This window comes from Macaca nemestrina, chromosome 1, assembly GCF_043159975.1.
Source record: "Macaca nemestrina isolate mMacNem1 chromosome 1, mMacNem.hap1, whole genome shotgun sequence".
In the NCBI taxonomy this organism is placed as follows: Eukaryota; Metazoa; Chordata; class Mammalia; order Primates; family Cercopithecidae; genus Macaca; species Macaca nemestrina.
In genome coordinates, this window is record NC_092125.1 from 175,768,051 (window position 1) to 175,789,860 (window position 21,810).

The 21,810-nt window shown below is 41.5% G+C and overlaps 1 protein-coding gene and 1 long non-coding RNA gene across 14 annotated transcripts in view; one reads left to right on the forward strand and one right to left on the reverse strand.

Moving 5' to 3' along the window:
• Positions 1–21,810, forward strand: part of LOC105495139 (DAB adaptor protein 1) — a 1,257,833-nt gene that overhangs the window by 373,614 nt on the left and 862,409 nt on the right. For all 10 annotated transcript variants that reach the window (XM_071092459.1, XM_071092472.1, XM_011764369.3 and 7 more), the window contains exon 2: positions 312–473. The gene's annotated coding sequence lies outside the window, so the exon portion shown is untranslated. The remainder of the gene's footprint in view (positions 1–311; positions 474–21,810) is intronic.
• The window catches only part of LOC105495137 (uncharacterized), a 55,468-nt gene that overhangs the window by 30,860 nt on the left and 2,798 nt on the right, over positions 1–21,810 (reverse strand). For 3 of the 4 annotated variants that reach the window (XR_011620382.1, XR_011620383.1, XR_011620381.1), the window contains exons 3-5: positions 20,659–20,822; positions 17,794–17,910; positions 6,643–6,793 (exon numbers count right to left, since the gene is read on the reverse strand). This is a non-coding gene — a long non-coding RNA (uncharacterized lncRNA). Of the gene's footprint in view, positions 1–6,642; positions 6,794–7,912; positions 8,025–17,793; positions 17,911–20,658; positions 20,823–21,810 lie in introns of all 4 variants that reach the window. The other variant, XR_011620384.1, reaches the window with a different exon arrangement.

Below are 21,810 nucleotides of genomic sequence, written 5' to 3' on the forward strand. Positions count from 1 at the left end.
TGTACGTATAACCTAGTCTAACATTTTAAAATAAAGATGAATGAGCATGTTTGCTTTTATTCATGTCCTTCCCATAACCTAGCACAGTGCTAGGCTCAGGGACCCTGACAAGTTCCCTTTTGTTTAGCCTAGCACACGTCCTGTGGCTCTCTGTGCCCCATGACCATCTACCCTACGTGTACCATGCACACTTTCAAATCATACACTTCATCCTGAACCATTCACTTCAAACCCCATTGTGATGACCATTGTACTTTATCCTCTTTCTCCTTTGGTTTGCCTTCAAAATTGACATCACTTTTCCATTGCAGCTATTTCCTTGGCTTCTCTCATGACGATTCCTGACTTCTGGCCCTGGCAGTCTTGGGAAGACATCATCCAGCTTCTTCAATCCAGACCCTGGGCCCCTCCTTTCCCCAGGATCACCCCCACCCAGCCCGGACACATTGACTGAACTGTTTTCTAGGACACTGGTGAGTAAAATGCTTGGCTACTTCACGAAAACAGTTCCAATCATCCCCTCCCAATACCATCTCCTCCACTTTTGAGCGTGATTTTGTTTCTTTCAAAAGCGGCTCCAATACTCTTCCTTTCTGGAACTGCCTCTCCTGTAGTTAATACCCCAAGGTTCATTATTTGTTTAATCACTGACTTATTCAATGAGGTGGTAGCCAGCAGAATCTGAGAACTGAAAGGTGCATGCCTTTGTCCCCCTCCTATGTGGTTCCATTCAGTGTTACTTGTCTCTGACTTAGATTGGAGACTAAATGGATTAGAATAAAACCAATTTAGGGGAAAAAAGAAATGTTCACAGAAACAGAAATAGAGAGTCCTGCTATCTTGGCTGCCTAAGATCTGCAGGCCTCACCAAGGAATTTAAAAAGTAATGTTTCTTATCATAAGTGACAGAAATATGCTGCTTTCTGCATCAATAGATATGAAGATTAAAGGGTCTGACCATGTTAAACAATTTTGCACAGCACCAGGCACTCTGGGCTGTGCTCTCTGCCTTATTACCCTTCATCGTGTGGCTATTTCAGGCCCAATTTAAGAATACAATGCCGTCTGGCTTTGCAAATTGACATCCTTTAATTTAAACTGTCTTGTGGGAGAATTAAGAAATTATGGAACAATTATTCGCCCTCAGTTGAAAGCTGGATGATATCCTGAGATTCTTGTACATTAGCCATTTGAATTGATTAAGTCACGTAATTGAATTACACCTTTGCCCCCATAATATCTTGTGGCACATATGTTGGTGGTTCTTGTTGGGAAATGCTTCCATAAAAATAGGAGAGGGGTTGGTATTAGAGATTGACCTGGATATCAAAGAAAACCTCAGAGCAGAGTGGGCTGACACTCTGAGATTCTGTGAGGGAGGTTGATTAACAGAGCAAGTGTTCTATTTGGAGTTGCAATGGAAGTTCACAGATCAAAACTGTATGCATGATACAGTGTACCTCCTTCCTTAATCTGTCTTTGCATTGTCCTTGAACATTCGGCTTCAGTGGCTGGCATTCATTCTCAAAGCTTTTTCTAACATCTCCCATGGACAAAAAAACTGGGTTTGGTGTACCTTCCTTTGTCTTACATGGTTTTCCAAATATGCTTCCATTAGAGTAGCTACCACACTGGTGACAGGTTTCTTTCACCAGGCAATGAGGCTGGAAACCATGTCCAGCTTACCTAGGTTAGTAATAGCGCTCAATAGGTGTTTGCTGAGCGAGGTTTTATTAGTAAGTCTCCATGGTTTTGTCTCTGTTTCCTTTTGTTTCATGGTGTGCAGGGAGGTAGAATCTGTTAGTAATTTTGTAAGCATCATTCTTAAGTAGGAGTTTTTTCACTACTTGTGTTATTAGACAATTTCATAGAGAGTTTATTAAAGGCTAACTCTATCTGTTTAACACCTATGAGGCGCCTATTATGTACAAAAGCTAGGCTAGATGCTGAGGGGAAAAATTAGCCAAAACATACTTCCTTTTCTTTAGAGGAGCTCAAAATCCAGTGGGGAAATTGAAGAGGTCTGTGCAAGAAATAGCTCTGGTGACTGAGCAAGCACGTAGGAGGCTGTTCCATAGTCTAGGACTCTGAGAAGGGGCCATGATACATTCCATTTCGTTCCTCTCTGAAGTTCGTACTGTCGTTGGTCTGCCCTGTGCCCCCTCCCACATCGTCCATTTTGGAATCCAGCAGAGAAGAAAACTCTTAGACGAATGTCCTGTGGACAGGCTGGATGTGTGCCTTTCATTTAAAAACTCCTTTAAAGGAGAGAGGTTTTAAAGCACTGTTTCCCCTCACCCCACCCCCACACTGACTTCCAACTCTCTATCACACTGTGCAGCATTCTGGGTCTTCCTATTCTTTGTCTATTCTGTGTGGCACAAGAATCTCTCTTTTTAAAGGCTCTTTACGTTTTCTTTACCTTTATCAAAGAACGCTCTTGGAGCTTTAAAACCCAACCACAGCTATCTTCCTGAATATTTCTGTGGGGAAGGGATTAATCAAGCCTGTCAAACATTGAGCTGTAAAACCTTTAATATTTCTAAAAGGTTCAAAGCCAGCATATTTATCACATGCATCATTGAGAATAATCTTTCCTTTTATAGAACAAATTAAATGTTCACTGTAAAATATTGTGGTGATGAGCACAGTGGGTGAAAGACGCATGCAGGGGCCCGATGTGATATTGCAATGGAGATTCTGGTTAAATCTTTCCCTGACATCACCCTGCTAGAAACCACCCATCATCCCCCACACATCTATTTATATGAATGCTTTATACTTTGGAATCCTAGAATCTTGGTGCTCAAAGGGAAAGGGGCTAATATTTGTTGAGTGCCTGCTATGTCATGCATTGTGTCTGCATGCTTTAAGTGGGCTTCCACATTTTAATTTTCTAAACAATCCTTTATAATAGGTACTGGCATATCTGATTTATAGATAAGGAAACTAAGATTCAAAAAGTGAAGGAATTCTCTCAAGATCACATAAATATTTATTTGCAAATCTGGGACTTGACCCTATGCCCGGCTAATTCTTTCCTTCTGTTTATGTGGCAAATGCCTAGCAAATGTTTAGCAGAAGGCAGGTGCCCACTAAAGAGTTGCTAAAGTTATTATGACTGTTAGCATCAAAGTCTCTGGAGATTTTTATTGAAAGATCATTATTCTATAGACAGAGAGACAGTGAATATTGTTGTGTCTGATTCTGGGAATCTGAGATGTCTAACCCAGCAGTGGTGGTAGTGTTCCTTAGGGTAGGGAGAGACTCACTTGGGACTTTTGATTACTATAACTAATACAAACACTGTATTTTGTTGTTTATAAAGTGCATTCATGTGCACAGTCTAATTTAATCTACTCAACAGCTTAGTGAAGTAAAGTCAGCACTACTGCCATTTTACAGGTAGCGAAACTGAGGTACAAAGACATGATAAATCATACCCAGGTCATTCAGCTAGAAGCAACTTGTGCTCCAACTCCATTCTTCTTATTCGAAAGCCACCATCTTTCTGCTAATACTTTAAAACCATTTAGTTATTATTCCTAAGAATTCAACTAGTAAAATAAAGAGGTTTTTATGTTTTGAAATTTTATTGATATCAAATGTATAAAATTTCAAAAGAGCACTTTAACGACTGTTTTGATACTGGATTTCAATTTAATACATTGATTCGAAGTCTTTTGCAAACACCATTCTTTTAAAATATCTGAAAGAGTTATATGAGGCCGGGCGCGGTGGCTCATGCCTGTAATCCCAGCACTTTGGGAGGCCGAGGCGGGCGGATCACAAGGTCAGGAGATCGAGACCACGGTGAAACCCCGTCTCTACTAAAAATACAAAAAAAAATTAGCCGGGCGCGGTTGTGGGCGCCTGTAGTCCCAGCTACTCGGGAGGCTGAGGCAGGAGAATGGCGTGAACCCGGGAGGCGGAGCTTGCAGTGAGCCGAGATCGCGCCACTGCACTCCAGCCTGGGCGACAGAGCGAGACTCCATCGCAAAAAAAAAAAAAAAAAAAAAAAAAAAAAAAAAAGAGTTATATGGTGCTTTGTAAGAATCCATATATAATAAGTTTTTCAGCTTTGTTCAGTTATAATTGGCAAAAAAATATAAAGTATTCAAGCTTGCAAGGACTTTAGAGACTGATGACTCTTGTTTTTCGATTAGATAACTGAGGTGTAGACATTGAAAGTAGTGTGACAGAAGCCCAGGCAAAATACTGGGATAACAGAGAACAAAGATACATTCATTCAGATAGGGATGGGTGGTATGAAACCATGGAAGGCTTCACTGAGGAGGTGACTCTTGATGGTGTCTTGAAAGGAGGAAGATTTTAGTAGGGGGAGAAGAGTCAACGAGTGAAGCTACAACAGAAGAAAAGAATGGCCATGTATGAAAATGATAACATGATGGTTCTATGGGTGGAGGCCCTTCATGGAAGCTCAAGTTTGTTGTTTCAATGTAATTAGTTGTATAATTGCATTCTCAGACTACCGCATAGGGCTGCACACACATGTAATTAGACCCCCTACCAGCCAGATGGTATCTTCTGCACGCCTCCACTTTAGACCTCCAGCTTTGTAGCAGAGCAGGCAACCAAAAGAGAGGTCCTGGGGCTCGGAATATTTGCAGTTCCAAACTCCCCTCTTCTCTGAGCATACCTCTCTGTGTTTGCCAACTGTACTAGGTGGGGGAAACAGACAAAAGACTTAGAAGGAGGAACAGCTTTCTCTTCCTAGGTTACTATGAAGACAACAGGCCCATTTCTGGAACTGTTGGGTGGGCGAGATGTTTCACCAGTTTACATTTAGCAAACTGTAATTAGCGTCAGCAGGAGAAGAGAAATGACTGTGTTGGGAAACTCCACTTTCCTCTGCGCAACAGCCTCTGTTCAGAAGGGCTGTTCCTTGCATTTGGGCTTCTGTGATGGGGAAGCAGTGTACAGCTGCCTTATATAGTAGCAGTGGGCTTGTTCTGGGCATGAAGCTCTTAACTGTAGCAGGGGACAGAGGCCAATGGATGATCCTCTTTGAATGGCAGAGTGAATCTTGCTTAGGTGTCAGCCAGGTGGAGTCACTGGGCTCTTGTAAGGTTTCATTCATTCCATAAATACACCTAAGCCCACACCCACATAAACCCTACTGTGTGCTGAAAACTAGGCTTGATTTTTAGGAGCTACAGATCCCCACAGGCCTCTGTGAAAGGGCATGCTGGCCAACAGCAGATTAATGGCTAGATACACAAAGTGCCATCTGAGGCTTCTTAGTTTGGGGACCATTGAGTAAATCAGACACTCACTGTACTCGTTAGGATGAGTAGTGCTAGCTGCCTTAACCAACAACATAATTTTAAAAAGTTCATTATGGTACTTAATACAACCATTCAGAAAGCTAGGTTTCCCCGTCTTATCTGTGTCACCATCATCTTCAACATGTGGCCTCTAAGGTCTCTGAAGATGGGGAAAGAGAGAGGAAGATCATACTTGGGAGATGTTTAGGGACCATTTCTGGAAATGGCAGACAGCCCTTCCACCCATATTCCATTGGCCAGAATTCAGTTATATGGCCCAATTTAATTGTTAGGGGAATGTAAATGTAGCTTAGCTATGTGCCCAGGGCAAAAATGACATAGATGAAGAGATGTCTGCACTCCCATGTTTATTGTAGCACTGTTCACTATAGCCAAGACAGAATCAGCGTAAGTGTTCATCAACAGATGAATGGATAAAAAAATGAGATATAGATACAAAATGGAATAATATTCCACCATAAAAAAGAATAAAATCCTGTCATTCACAGGAAAATGAATAAGCCCGGAGGACATTATATTAAATGAAATAATCCAGGCACAGGAAGACAAACATCACATGTTCTCACTTGTATGTGGGGGCTAAAAAAGCTTATTTTATAGAAGTAGGCAGTAGAACTGTGGTTACTAGAGGCAGGGAAGGATGGAGGGAGGAGGGAATAGTGAATTTGGTTAATGGATACAAAATTACAGCTAGATAGGGAAAAAAGTTCTAGTGTTCTACAGCACTGTAGGGTAGCTATAGATAATATTTTATTGCATAATTTCAAGTAGAAAGGATTTTGAACATTCCCAACACAAATTAATAATAAATGTTTGAGGTAAGAAATATACTAAATACCCTGACTTGATCATTACACATTGTATACATGTATCAAAATATCACTTTGTACCCCATTCTATCTATCAAAAATAATTTTTAAAAGTGAAACAGGCCAGGCGCGGTGGCTCAAGCCTGTAATCCCAGCACTTTGGGAGGCCGAGACGGGCGGATCACGAGGTCAGGAGATCGAGAGACCATCCCGGCTAACACGGTGAAACCCCGTCTCTACTAAAAAATACAAAAAAACTAGCCGGGCGAGGTGGCGGGCGCCTGTAGTCCCAGCTACTCGGGAGGCTGAGGCAGGAGAATGGCGTGAACCCGGGGGGCGGAGCTTGCAGTGAGCTGAGATCCGGCCACTGCACTCCAGCCTGGGTGACAGAGCAAGACTCCGTCTCAAAAAAAAAAAAAAAAAAAAAAAGTGAAACAGACATAGTCTTTTCCTAACATGTTTCATTAAAGTCAGTTCCCATTCAAACAAATGCAAGATCATCTAAAAGAATTACCCTTTATTACCATTTTGAGGAACCTTTCCAGGAAAAATGCTCTTCCAGCGCAGAATGGAACTCAACTGGTGAGAATTTAATTAACACAAATTATCTAGAAGTGTCTGAAATGAATGACTTCATAATTCTTCAGTCCAGAATTCCTCTTATGGTATTTGATCCTAAAAATATAAATAACAAAAATTTCCGAACACAAAATTTATTTCCACATTACTTGTAATGTTGACAAAAGGCAAACAACCAAAATTTCCAAAAATAAGAAGATTTTACTGAAGTTCTTCACACTTAAATAAAGCAGTCATTAAATAAAACATTTCTAAATAATTTTTCATATTGTTATTGACATATGGACATAAAGATAGGCTTCAGAACTTTATATACAACAGGATTCCAATTTTGTTCCAAACATGTTTAGGTGTGTAATTATAGACACCTGAAAAGACTAAAGACAATGCATTAAGATATTAAGAGGAAACCTCTCTACATAGCAGTATAATAAGGGCTTTTATTTTTCTCTTTATATTTTTTTCTTCTAAATCTGATGCAATGATGAGTATGCGTAGCTTTTGTAACTATAAAAAATAAATCAATTAGGATCTTTAAAAAATGAAGCAGAATGAAGAATGAATTTGGACTAGGACTGACTCAGGATGAAGAGAATTATCCCAAGTGCTTCAGGTGGGAACAGCCAAAGGGTGTGTGTGGGAATGTCCTAGAATTGTGTCAGATCCAGAGAGGGAGCTGCAGGGTGGAGAACAGAGTGTATCATAATGGTCAAGACTTATGCAAACTCAGGGGGCCCACAATAATTCCCTTAGCTGGGACAGAGGGTACAAATCTTTAGTTGGCTTTCAAAACTAGGCAACTGAGCTGATTAAATAATTCAAACCTAGGGCAATGGGTTCAAGTCCTGGCTCTTCTAATAACCAACTCTGTGGCTTTGGGCATGTGTCTTTACCACTCTGAACCTCATTTGTAAAAGAAATAATACCTTCCTTATAGTATCACCGTGACACTAAATGTAATCACATTTTCAAGTATTTAACACATATCTACATATACCTATACATACATATTTACACACGCATATATACACACACACCTAGACCCTTCCCACCAAGCTTGGAGGGGTGCCCTTTGGGATAAAGCCCCTTCCTCACTGCAACTTTTCATAATCCTCTCCATGCTTCATTTCCCATCCCTCTCCCTATCCCCATAGTACCATTACTAGGACCACCTGAAGTTTTAGCCCAGAGGCATTTCTTCCCTATGACTTTCACCTGCAATTTGGAGCTATTCCCCTTGAGAGGTTTCTCCTGTCTTCTTTTCTTGGTGAGTTCAGTTTGGCTTCTAAGCAATCGAGGCCCCCTCTATGTCCAGCCTGCATGTCAACTAGCAGAAAGGTGAAAAATCCTAAACTGTATGTTCTAAGACAAATATCCAAGCAAAATAATAGAAGGCAAAAGGATTGTAGGGTAGCATCACATGTATCTGGGTGAGAGAGCACTCAGGCTGTGACACTGCGCAATGCTGCAGAATCAGGAAAAAGGAAATGCAGCCCAAGGCGCTGTGACTTCACACCCTGCTGCTTCAACATGAGGTCCTGAATCATTTCCCCAGTTCTGTCTGAAGCCAGCCTCAACAGATCATCACAACAATCACCTTAAGTGATGAATACATATATGTGCCAGGTACTGTGCACGAGATTGTCACACCTGGTACATCTGGCTCTTTCATTGCATCGTGTTTCTTCAAGTAAGAATTTTGTTTTTCTCCTCTGCTGCCTCCTTTTTTTTCTCCTTCTGGGGATGTCTTTATTTATATGGCTACTAAACTGAGTAAAGGTGTGACAGGAGTTCCTAAGAAGGTACTATCCAGATGTGTTATTGTGGTTGCCTATATCCTCTTCCCTGCACAGCTGAAGAGGACAGGTTGGCTAATGATCTTGGCGGGTCCTTGAACATTCAGCCTCAAGGTCTTGGCCTTGGTTTAAATAGTGCTCAGTGACTTCTAACAAAAAAGAGCATGAAAGAAAACTGTTTTGTTTCCAGCTTAGAGACTCTCCCAAATTCTAGGCTGGTCACTGATTTATGCTGCCAAGAAGCCTGTTGCTGATTATGCTGGATGCCCCATAAATTAATGAGAGCTGGACTTAGCAGTGACAACGATCGCTGAGTCTGTGGAGCAGAAAATGCAACACTAATATATATGTTTCAGAAATGTCCTTTTGTCTATATGTTCGGAGGAGAAAGTGCTGATGAGGATCAATTTCATATTGACTTTAAATTTTTCATTTGACCCAGAGCTCTTTTTATTAAGTAATGCACATGAGAACATTTCATCCCAGGCCAATTTGATGGCTTGGAGAATTCCCTTCAGAATATGGCAACCTGGATAGAATTTGAAATGCAGTTCATTCATTTATTCTTTTATTCATCCTTTAATAATTATTTATTGGGTACCTGCTATGTGCTTAATTCTAAAAACTATGCTAGTCTGTGAGCAAGACATAATCTGCCCTCAAGGAATCTAAAATCTAATGAGCTAGACACACATTAATAAACAATCCTGGCCCAGAGCAGTATGTTTCGTTAGCAGTAAGTGCAGGTATACAGAAGCACAGAGGAAGGACTCCCAGAAGGTATCAGGTACTTGGGAAGTATTTAGTTCTTGTTGAAAGAATGAATGAGTTGATGAACGAAAGCATGAGATGGCCCTTGAGCTGGTCGAAGAGCAAGGTAGAAATTGACTAAGCTGAAAAGGAGCTATAACAGCATGTTCAGACAGCAAGGCGTGATGTTTTAAATAGAGCTCAGGTGTGAGGAGAGGCAGGCGGTAGGGCTCCAGAACCAGACATAAGGAACTTGGGTGTTAAGTCACCATCTACCTGTGCAAATAGACATACTTGTAGATGGCAGAGTGGACCCAAGGGGCCTTGCACCTCTTCAGAGAGCAGGCATAACCACACAATAAATGACTCATCTGGAGGGATTATCTTCAGTGCTTAGTATGGAGATTCACTAGGTAGTTGAGCTTACCCTCTCTGGACAATTTTCCTGAAGAGGCAGTCCAGTAGAACCAAAGCACTTGCTCTGAGAAAGTTTCAAATCTGGGTTCAACATCTTAAACTAAGCAGTGAATGTTTCTAGGAGCATTTATCCTGCGTGCTACAAAGCCCTGTTGTGTCTTCAGTTTTGTCTGAATGTTGGGACCACGTTGTGAAATCTTCTTGTATTTATCGCCTTCCTGCACTCTCCTCAGCTCGTATTTCCCACATTTTTAGTTACTGTCTGTGTGTTTGCTAGTGGTGCAGTTTTGTTCTGTTTTAACCTTGTTTGAACCCCCAAGCCAGTCTGGGAAAACGTGACCATCACTCTTCCGAGCATCTACCTCTGGGCGTGGTCCCGGGGCTTTGACTCACAGGTTAGAAATCTTGTCATGCTCCCCTGAACTTGACTCAATGGCTGCAGTGGCCTGGCTGATTTATGGCTGTTTCTTCCTCTGTTTGATCTTAGCAAACAGACAGCTGTGATGTAGCGGCTTCATTCTACTCACCTGCTGGCACCTTCATGTTTGGTCTAATAGCTTGTTAACTGCTCTGAGGACAGGCACTGCCCTTCCTGGCTACCATCTAGAGTGGTCTCTATGGCAACTGCATCACATCAGGGATGATGCTCATTCTTCAAGGCTTTCCTTCTCCATTTTTCTCTGGTGGCTTCTGGGTAACCTGTAATGGTTGGAGCCCTGCCTCACCCTGCCAGGAAGCCACTGCTGATTTAAAGCCTTGCAAAGAAACTTAACAAGACACACTGCTTTCTTCTGGTCTTGTTGCTTGTTCTGTGTTGCACTTGGTCCAGGCCTGCAGGGACTTGTCATCCCTTCTTTATCATCTCTCCTTTTGGTGCTCCCCAGGTATTGTTCCTGGTCTCTCTCGGAAAGCTTTGACATGGTTTCTCCAGATCTCTCTGCTCATTAATATCATTCAGCAGTCCCGTCTGAATCCTGACATTTGGTATGTTCTTTGTTTGCCTCATCCACCTTTGTTTACTCATTCACTCTTCTCTTCAGAAGTGACCCCCAAGCTCTCTGGTCTTCATCTGTACCAAAGAGACTTGTGTCAAAGAGACTCATATAGACTGTTCAGATATATGAAGAAAGAACTGATTTATGTGTGATAGGAGTCTAGAGTGTTCAGTCTGCCGATGGCATTCAGAGTCCAGCAATAATACTGTTAATAACAGTAAATACTATTATATACAGTATTTCTATACAATATCTGTGCATAAATAGTATTATTGTGATAAGAACTTTACATCTATACAATAATCCTATAAGGTGAGTACTCTTATTGTCCCCATTGTACAGATGAGGAAACTGAGGCACAGAGGGCTAAGAAACATGCTGTAGAGCCCCAGCTATTAAATGGCAGGGCTAGAACTTGAACTCTGGCTCCAGAATTTATGCTCTTCAACCCTTTCCTGTACATTGGGCAGTGATATTGTTTTCTGTACATGTGGTCCTACCACCAGAAATTGCTCACTTCTGCAAGGCTAAATTGTACCCATCTACAATGCCAAGATTAAATGCCACCTGCTTTGTGAAACTACTTGGCTTCCTCTACATTCAAGATGTAAATTCATTGGTTCATTCAGCAAACATCAAATGATAGTGATTATAGCTTATTCATTCATCTACTCCAGTACAAGGTTTTTTCAAGTTCTTTCAGTGTTACCATGCTAAGTGCTGTGGCTGTGACGATGAATAAGGAGCAAGCAGACCCTGCTCTCACCCTACTCATTTTTTTAAAAAATAACAAGACAATAAAATATAGATAGAGATAGCTTTATGCATGTAAATACTGATATCTCAGTAATATTTCTATATCTCTATGTTTGTCTATCAGTTGATTAATAGATATTAGGGATTTTTTTCAGTCAATTCCTCCTGCCTGTTCATATGATCAAGTTAACCTCCTTAGCTTGACACCTAAGGCCCTTCATGATCTGGCCTTAGATTCCTTTACTTAGGAATCTTATCTCAGATTCCTCTACAGTCTCCATCTGGAGACTGAACACTCTAGAGTCCTAATACACGTAAGTCAGAACAAGGGGCTCAGTTCTTGCCACCTGTTCTCTAACCATCCACTCCGGACGTAGTCTTCCAGAAAGTGTTTACTCATTGGAAACTATCCAAGCCCAATCACACCATCCTGCTTTGGCTCAGCCTTTTTCTCTCCTTCAAGTTCCCTTTTCATACTTCCCATTTCACATTTCTTCTTTTCCAACCCTTTCCAAACATCAAGTCCAGGTTTAAACATGCCTTCTCTGTGGAACACCCAAAATCATCTTCTTATTCACATTCCCATCAGTGAGGAATTAATCAATCCTTCCTTTGGGCTCCACAACGCTGACCATACCCCTCTGGTACAGCACCACCTCCAAACCCAAGGCCAGCCGTCCGTTACATGTTGTTCTCCCAATGGGGACTGTGGACCCCTTGAAGATGAGGAATGGGCCCTCTTTCTTGCTGCACTCAGAGAACTGAGCACAGTGACCAGTAGGTAGCTATCTTAGTCCGTTTGAGTTGCTGTAACAAAATACCAAAACTTAATAGCTTATGAACAACAGAAATTTATTTCTCACAGTTCTAAAGGCTGGGAATTCCAAGATCAAGGCTTCAGCAGATTTGGTGTCTGATGAGTGTCTACTTCCTGGTTCATAGATATACCTCTCACTGTGTCTTCACATGGGAGAAGGGATGAGGGGTCTCTTTGGGGCCTCTTCTTATAAGGGCATTAATTCTATTCATAAGGGCTCCACTCCCATGAGCTAATTATGTCCCAAAGTCCCTGCCTCTTAATACCATCACATTGGAAATTAGGTTTTAACATATGAGTTTTGGGGAAACATATACATTCAGATCATAGGAGTGCTAGACTTATATTATTTAACTATTAATAATAATAACTTTATAATATTTGATTGCCATCTGCATCTGGCATTCTGATAAGCATTTCATTTATTTCATTTTATCATAAGAATCTTTTGATATAGATTATGATATATACTATTGTTAACTCCATTTTACAGATGAGGAAGCCAAGGCTTAGAAACTATGCAATACCTGCTCCAAGTCACAGTCCCCTAAATAGCAGAGTCTGACTGGATACCCTACACTTTGGTGTCTGTTGAATGAACAAATGAACTTACACCTTGAGCAGAGAGAAAGGAAGTAATCTAGGAGAGCTGTCACTCCTATAGTGTACATACTTTTATACAAACATACCCATACATAACCTAAGTTATGTAATTCCATTCCTGAATATGGAAAAGGAAACCACAGAAGGATTCTATAAAATTCTGATAAAAAAGGCCACCGGTTGCAAGCTGCATATTTTCATTTTTTTTTAAAGAAGTTGTCTTTGTGTTTAGGTGAAGCTATTGACAAACCTAGAGCAAAACTGTCTTTTAGATGCTTGTAAGCTAGAAGGGTTAGACGTGGAGTCCGTAAAACCTGTTTGGATCTCAGCTTTGCCATGGTTTCTATGTGACCTTGAGCAAGACACTTAACCTCTCTGAAGTTTAGCATAGTGATTGATCTGCGGGTTCTACAATCTGATGACCTGGTTTAAACAACCCAGCACTAAGCCTACTAGCTGTGTGATCTTCAGAAAGATAATTTCTCTGTGCTTCAGTTTTCCCATTTGTAAAATGGGTACAATACAGTAATAACATTTGCCTCATATGATTGATCTGATAATTAAATAAACCAATTCACTTGAAGGATTTAAAACAGCACCTGATACCCATGAAACTATTATTACTTCTTAGATAGTTATATCTATTTCAGGGGAATGTTGTGAGAAGCAATGAGTAATATATTTTTGACACACTAAGCCTTCTGAAGGCTTTGACCCAGAACTAGCACAGCAACTCTTCCAACACATTCCATTGGTGAGACCCACAGGGCCAGCCAGGACTCAGGGGCTGTGGAAGGAACTAAGCATAGGTGTAAAGGCAGGAGGTGTGGCTCACCAGGGGCCATGAGGGAGCAGATTCCCACAACATCAGAAGACATAATTTGGGCTGTGGATCTAGGTCAGGGTCAATGCGTGGAATGCAGGCAAAGGAGCTCTCAGCAATTTCACCCATCAACAGTCATATATTCTACTCACAGAAGAACCCTCAGGCCTCCACTCAGAATCTGTTTCTCATTTTCTACAAAATTCTAACCAAGCATAGTCGATGCTTTCTAAGGCCACAAGAAACCAGAAGAATGCTTGAGAGATAAAACTGATTCTACAGACAGGTGCTGTAGCAAAAAAAAAAGGGTGAAAAGTGACAAAAACCAAAATGTAAAAAACTATAAGATGAAAAAAATCTTAAAATGAAGAACAAATGAGGGCACTTGAAACACAGACCACCCTACACACAAAGGTGTATACTTCCCACAGATGACATTTCTGTCATCAGATGTTAGATGGAGAATACACATCCTTATCTTTCCAGTCCCTTCATTGGTCTTGAAGGGGAGGAGGCTGATATTGCTGCTGCTCCTCCAAAGAGGGAGGGATCCTGGTATATCTCGTTCACAAGGAAAGCCCATTGCTGGCACTTTTAGGTGCTTTATGATTGTCTGTTAAAGCTATTGTCAGCCATTTATTGAATGGTGTACTGTTTTGGGGTGCTATACTAAATACTTTTCAAATATCATGAGAGTCTGCTTTGCAACTGATAAATTCTCCCTGCCAATGTCAACTCTTTCATCTTTATTAGGATCACCCTCTTTTACAGATGAGAAAATGGAGACTTGGCAAGATGTGAGTTTGTCTAATTGTCCAATTGGGATACAAACTGATGTGGTTCTGTCTCCTAGTCCAGTGTCCTTTTTCTGTTCCCCATTCATTCCAGATTATAGTAAATTCTGTCCAAATTATTTACTCGTTTAGCACATTTACTGAGTATGTGCTGTATGCCTAGCAGAGTCTGGGACCAGCCTCTGCCTCATCATGCTCAGTTATTTTGCTCTTACTAGGTACTGTGCGTTCTTATATGCATAATATAAATTCATTTTTCACAACAGCTATGTGAGTTAATTACTCCTGCCCATACTGCAGATGAGAAAACTCAGCTCAGAGAAGTTAAGCAAATTTTCCAAGACCTGTAGTGGAAAGTGCTAGAGCTGAGATTCCAGCTCTAGCACTAATGTATGCCTAAGTCCATTGTCTTTCCACCCATCATATCACAATGCTTCCTCCATCATTCTCCAATAAAATGGCTTCTCAGTTTTACTCCAGCCATCTCCCTATTATGCTGGCCCCATAACTCTATCCAGCCCCAAGTGCAGAGCCTAGAATGAGACTGAAGATGTGTTGGCACTCACAGGCAGCACCAGAGTTTTCCACAGCAAACACCTAGACATACACATAGTTCTAGGCTAACATTTACTGAGGGGCCTAATATTTAATGTATGCCTCCTGTATGTACCTGGCCTTGCATATGCCACTTAGGTATTGTACATTTCATCCTCATATCAAACTTGCAAGGTAAGTATGATTGCCCCCATTATACAGAGGAGGAAACAGAGGCTCAGAGAGGGTATTTTTCCAAAACTCATCCAATTTTCCTGACTCCAATACATTGTCCAGTCCTCCAGACAGCTTCAGAAAGGGTTTGAATCCCACAGAACATATTCTGGGAAGAACTTCATTGAAAGAGATGCAGCCTAAGCTGCACCTTGGAAAACTTCTCATGCAGCCAGGATAAGTATATTGAGAGCCAGTGAGCATGTTATGATAGTTATGATTAGGTTTCCATGTACTTCTCAAATCAGATGTGTAAATATAATCAAGAGCATTTCTCTTTGCAGCACAGACCTCCAACAGACTCTACCCAGCATCGTAGTTCGGAGAGAAGTAATAAATTAGCTCTAATTAGCTTTCCCACATGCTGAAGCAAGTTTCCCTTGTCACCACTTTGCAAACAGGAAAGAGGGAGGCTCCACTGGACTTCTACGGAGTGTGGTCCGTGGTGGTTAGGAGGGTAGCAGGCCTAGTTGGCAACTGATTTTGACTTCTATTACCTTGTGTGGCTGTGGACAAGCCATTTTTACCCTCTGGCCTTCATTTTTTCCTTAAGTAAAATGAGGAGCTCAGAGTAGGCTTCTTCTCCTCTTGCACAGAAAGAGTCCATGACTCTACTGTCCTGGAGAATTTTCCAGCTTGAAGTGTCAACTTTGACTGTGCATGAATAGAGTAATTGAGTACCTACTATTTATCAGGCATTGACCCTGAAACTGGAGATACAAGGATGAACATTAACTTGATTTTGTCTGTAGGAAACTTCCATTCCAAAGTGAGAATAATAATAACAGCTACTCCTTCCTACATGCCAGGAACTTAGCCATGGCCATTAAATACATCATCGCATTTAATCTCTGCAGGTAATTTTTGTTACCTGCATTTTACCCATGAGGAAATACTCTCAGAGAGGAAGGATAAGTCACTTTTCCTTAGTTTTACTGGCAGTAAAGGATGGAACTGTAATTCTAATTCAGTCTGATCTCTTATCTAGTAGATTATATTACCTTTCCCAGAAAGAGTTGGATATCATAAAAGAAACAGAGACAACAAGTCTTAGGGAGGCCAGGGGATTATGAGATGTATTCCATGTGGGTGATCAGGGATGGCTTTGGTTAAGACGGTGTTTGAACAGAACCTTGAAGGAAAAAAATCTTGAAGGCATCAAGATGCCTTCTGAATACATGAAGATGGAAGAAGAAAAACAGTTTAGGTGGAAGAGTCAAGACACAGAGGCAAGAAAGGAAATCACTGGGCACCAGTAAGGAAGACTGTGTTGTATAGAGGAAGCCTAGCAGAACATGAGCCTGGGCTGTATGCTACATTCATTCAAAGGGCATAAAATACCTACTATGTGTCAGGCACAGTGATAGCCTCTGGGAATAACACTGAGAACAATACAGAGTCCACATCCTCAAGGAACTCAATACTCTACTGCAGTGGTTCTCAACTGGGGGCAATTTTGCCCCCCAGCTGACCTTTGGAAATGTCTAGAGATAGTTTTGTTTGTGCTGTAAAATATCCTAAAATACACAGGACAGTTCTCCACACCACATAATTGTCTGTCCTAAAAGGTCAGTAACTCCAATGGAATGACAAGACCAGGCCAGCTCATGGGGAATTTTGTAAGCCGGACTGAAGAATATGCCCATGCCTTTTTCAGATCAGATGGCCTCTGGCAACCAAAACAGCAGAAGTGATAACAGGAAAATCTTTCCATTGCAAATGACCTCCTAGCACAAAAGAAATCAGTCTAGTTGCTTGAGCAATTTTGTTACAGGCCTGGGACACCCTGAAAATGCTCTTCTACCACCCCTGGTTCAAAAGCACACAGTGCTTATGAGAATATACGGCCCACCAAAAGGAAATGTCAGATGGCTTCTTCCTTATTAATCAAATTAATAGTGCCTCTGCAGAAATTCTGCACAGCTGAGGAATTTATTACAAATTACCTAATCACTTGGTTCTCCCATGAAAAGTAAATAGACGGAACCATGCCTAGCCCTCTCATCCTGAGTATTTCAGTGTACCAGAGCTGGGCCGGAGCCTAGCTACTCAGTTAAGCAGTATTTACTGGACCTAGCTAGTGAGTATGCAGTGGAACTTAACTGCATTTAAAAATGCAAGTCCACTTTTCATGGTTATCTCAAAGACAGCTGGTGCCATTCTGCTTTTCTAATGCTGGTTAAGAGTAAAACAGGGATTCATTTGTGACTGTGAGGAGACTTCAGATGCCAATCCAAGGAAGAAAAGATAATGACCAGGGCACTCTGCAGCATCACAGAAAGGGCACTTGATTTGCAATCTGGCATGCTTGTTTGGCTATCACCTCTGTCCTTACCTGTGCAAACTTGGACAAGCCATTCACTTAGACTCTCTGAACCTCAGTGTCTTTATCTAGAAAAATGGAGAGCCCTGGAATGATTCAGATTAATTGTGGAGAGGCAATGTGGCCACACCTAGCACAAAGCAAGCACTCAGCAAATTGCAGATGATGATGTCGTTTCGTTCTCCCACCCAGATCTGGCTGCAGAGATGTGGGCTGTGGCAAAAAATGAGGATCTGATGTTACAGTTTAGTTACCTTTTTGTCTATTAAGAGAAGAAGAAAAGGGAAATTCCTTGTAGACTAGCAGCTTCTTAGCAATTCATACAGTTCAGGCAATGTCTCTGGATCCAGGCAGAGGCTGGCAAGTGAGTTCTTGACATATTGGAGGGAATAGGAAGAAAAATCAATTAAAAGGGCTTTTCAGTGAATGAGGGGTGGCAAACGCCAGGGTTAATCCCAAAGGGAGACTCATATTTCCATAAGAGGCGAGGCCTTCCCTTTAACCTGTTGGCACCACAAGTTGGAGTTTTCCGGGGTAAAGTCCATTACTGGCAATGGGCGTGCCGTGTGTGATTAATGACAGTGGTTACGGGCCAGTTAGCAATGGAGAGCTCCATCCATCTCACTTCATGGAAGCATCACACACCATTTATTGTCTGCAGGCAGAATGTGTTCCTTTGCAATTAGGTAAATGCCTTCTTTCTGAGTAGGCATGGTGATTCCTGCATTAGTGCCCCCATGCCTCCGCCTGACATCCAACAGAAAGGCAAAGGCTGAGAGAGCCCAAGAGGAAATAGGTAGTGACCATGTCCAGTGCTATTTCATGACTTCAGATAAACTTGGCCCAGGAGCTTTCACCTGCTCTCAGATACCTTCTTTCAAGGAGACATTCGGCCCAGGGAATTCATAAATATGATGGCTTTAAAGTCCATTCAAGGGAAAGAAGGAAGGGCACAGCATGTTAAGCACAAACCTGTGCTCATTTTCTGCTATTAAAAGAAAGCCTTCAAAACTAATCTTTAGAAAATAACACCTGTCATTTGTGGAGTGCTTCTTCTGTGCAGACACTGTGTTGCCCTCATAAGAGCTCTGGAAGGCATGCCCGAATCATCTCCATTTACAGTCAGGGCAACTGAGGTGTCAAAATGAAAAATAACTTCCTCTAGGTTAGATGGCTGGAAAACACTATGCTGAGCCCCACAGTCCTGCTCTAGAATTGTACTCTTCACTAAAGTGCTCTACTGAAATTCTGTCTCCATAGAAGCACGTGAACCAGCACACAAAGAATGACAAACTACAGATACATGGTCTTTAAGAAAACCCACCACACAAGAGGAAACAGAGAGCATTAATTTACCCCATAGTTATTTATTGAAAATCCACTATGGTCAGACATCGTGCTAAGTTCTGGGGATGTAAGTGAATAGGAGAGGTGGTCTGGGAGTTCACCCCGTACCTGTGAAGAGGAACGGTAACAGTAACAACAGTGACAACTGCTATTAGGTTGATGCAAAAGTAATTGTGGTTTTTGGCGTTAATGTACAGCTAATACTATACTAATTATTTTGTGTACATTATTGCATTTAGTCTTCATAATCAATGAAGAATGAGTCATAATTATCCACATTTTATAAATGAAGAAATAGTGGCAAGAAAATGTTGTGTCCCCACAAAATTCATGTGTTGAAATCCTTTGCTCTCATGAATCCTCTGCCCCTATAAAAGAGACCACAGGGATCTAGCTGGCTCCCTCCACCATGTGAGGACACAGCTACAAGGCACCATCTTTGAGTCAGAAAGCTGGCTATCACCAAACACCAAATCTGCTGGCACCTTAATTTTGGATTTCCCAGACCCCAGAATTATAAAAAATATTCTGCTGTTTACAAGTCACCCAGTGTATGGCATTTTGTTATAGCAGCCCATAAGGAACAAGAAAGTTTAAATAACCTGGCCAAGTTTATACAGCCAGTAGGTAGTAGATCTATACTTTGAATTCACACAGTCTAAACTCTAACTTGTGCTTTTAAAATACTGAACAAATAATTACAAATGTGTTGAGATTTGCTGAGAGTACAGCGGCGAGCAGATGGGGATAGTGAGGTGATGATGAGCATTTAGAACAGGAGGGACAAGTGCAGCCTTGGGGGAAGAGGAGAGAGCCAATAATGAAGAGGTGGGAGAGTTTATCATGCCCAGTGAACCTGAAGCGCACACCATGTTTGAGACATAAAGGCCAGTGTTGCTGGAATGTTGACACCAAGAAGAATGGCATGATTTGAAGTTGGGTGTGTGGGTCAGGGAGACCAACATATTTAGGGCCCAGTGGGCTGTGTTAAATTTCATCATATGGACCTTAAGCAAAAGAGGGAGGGGCTATGCCAGAAATAGCTAATTATCCACCAAAAAGTTGTGATCTTCATTCTATCAAGTGCGGTTGTCCCTAGGGGCAGCTGTCTCAACAAGGACTGCCTTTTCTGGCTCCTCCCTTGTTTCCCAAGTGCATGCACATGTTTGTTTCTTGCCAAGGAATGTGAATGGATGTGACATGTGTTGTTCCAAGGCCGGGGTTTTGAAGAGGCAGATATGACTTTTCTGGGTTCTTTTTACATTTCTACTCCCTAGAAGGAGACATCTGTGAGCCCCTAGGTGATGACCAAGCCACAAGGTGAAAGGAGCCTGCCTGGTTTCCTGAGTCACCATTTGGCACACACCTCCATGGGCACGGTATTTATTTGTGAACAAGAAGTAAACTTCTACAGGGTTAAACTGCTGTCATACTGAGGTTTATTTGTTACGGTAGCTAGCATTAGGATATCTGATTACAGGGACTTCTTTGGTATTCTAAATATATCTTTATGAAGTACGTTCATGGTTTACAAAACATTGTTTCATTTTGAATAAACAAGGAGGGGCTGGGTAGAGTGGTTCATGCCTGTAATCCCAGCATTTTGGGATGCTGAGGCGGGAGGATCACTTGAGCCCAGGAGTTCGAAACCAGCCTGGGCAACATAGTGAGACCCTGTATCTATAATAAAAATAAATAAATAAATAAAAATTATTTTTAAAATAAGGAAGGAATTAGATACAGTGCACAAACTGTGAGGTTAAGTAACTTACCCGCAATCATACTGCTGGAGTCTTCACAAACCCATGCACCCTCACTGGATACGCATGAGCTCAGGATCAAAAGTCAAACAGTTCTGGTACATTTGAGGCTCTTCCTCAGCTCATTATACCTGTGATTTTTCAGCAACTTATGTAGTTTGTCTCAATTTCTTTAGCTATAAAATGAGAATGACGCTAACACTTGTCTTACGAGGTTGCTCTAAGCATTAAAGCTCATAGTCAAGATCATGGGGCATAGAGAAAGTTTAATAAGATGAAGAAATTATGTTATTGTTATCATTGCACCATTATGGAAGGACTTACTTTAGACTCCCACCACTACCCCCATTTCCTAATAGGCCTTGCATTTCTTCTCCAGAAGGGAGTCATCTTCCCCAACATCCACATGGCACATGCTTGATTCACTCAGGTTCCTATTCAAATTGCTCTTCAGAGGACATTTCACAGACTACCCAATGTCAAATAGGCCCCTGCCTTGCCACCCCCTGCTTACTCTGCTCTCCTTTTTCTTCCTAGCACACATCACCTCCTGATATTGTAGAGTTTTCATGTACATATTAATGTCCCAGCTCATTCTACTAGAATGGGAGCACTTGGACAGCAGGGATTTTATCTCTTGTTCAGAGCTGTATCTCTGGCATCTAGAATAGTGTCTGGTATAAAGTAGGAGACCAATATACATTTGATGAGTGAATAAAGGAATAAATGATGATTGTATAACATGTGAGCTATGTTCCAGGTCCTATAGTAACTTCAGTTCTTACTGTTTCTTTTTCTTTGGTGATGCCCTAGTGGATCATTCATCAATCCAAAACTTGTGTGCAAATTTTATTCTTTTTCTCCTCTTTAAATGCAACCCACTCCACCTCCAAGATCTCTTGTTTCTAATACGCTTCCATAACACCTCTGTTCCTGAGACAGGAGATCTGTAGCCTTCCCAGAGTGGGTGATGGGCCCTGGCCTCAGTGCCCAGCCATTCCCTGTGGCATTCATCACCAACACTGTAGAACACACACACTTTCACACCACCCAAGTTGTCAAAGCCTACAGATTAGAATTATTGCTCAGTAAACTTGACTGGACTACAGGGCCATCTTGCTATATGATCACGTTTCCACCAAGATTTTTAAGTTCTGTTGGGAT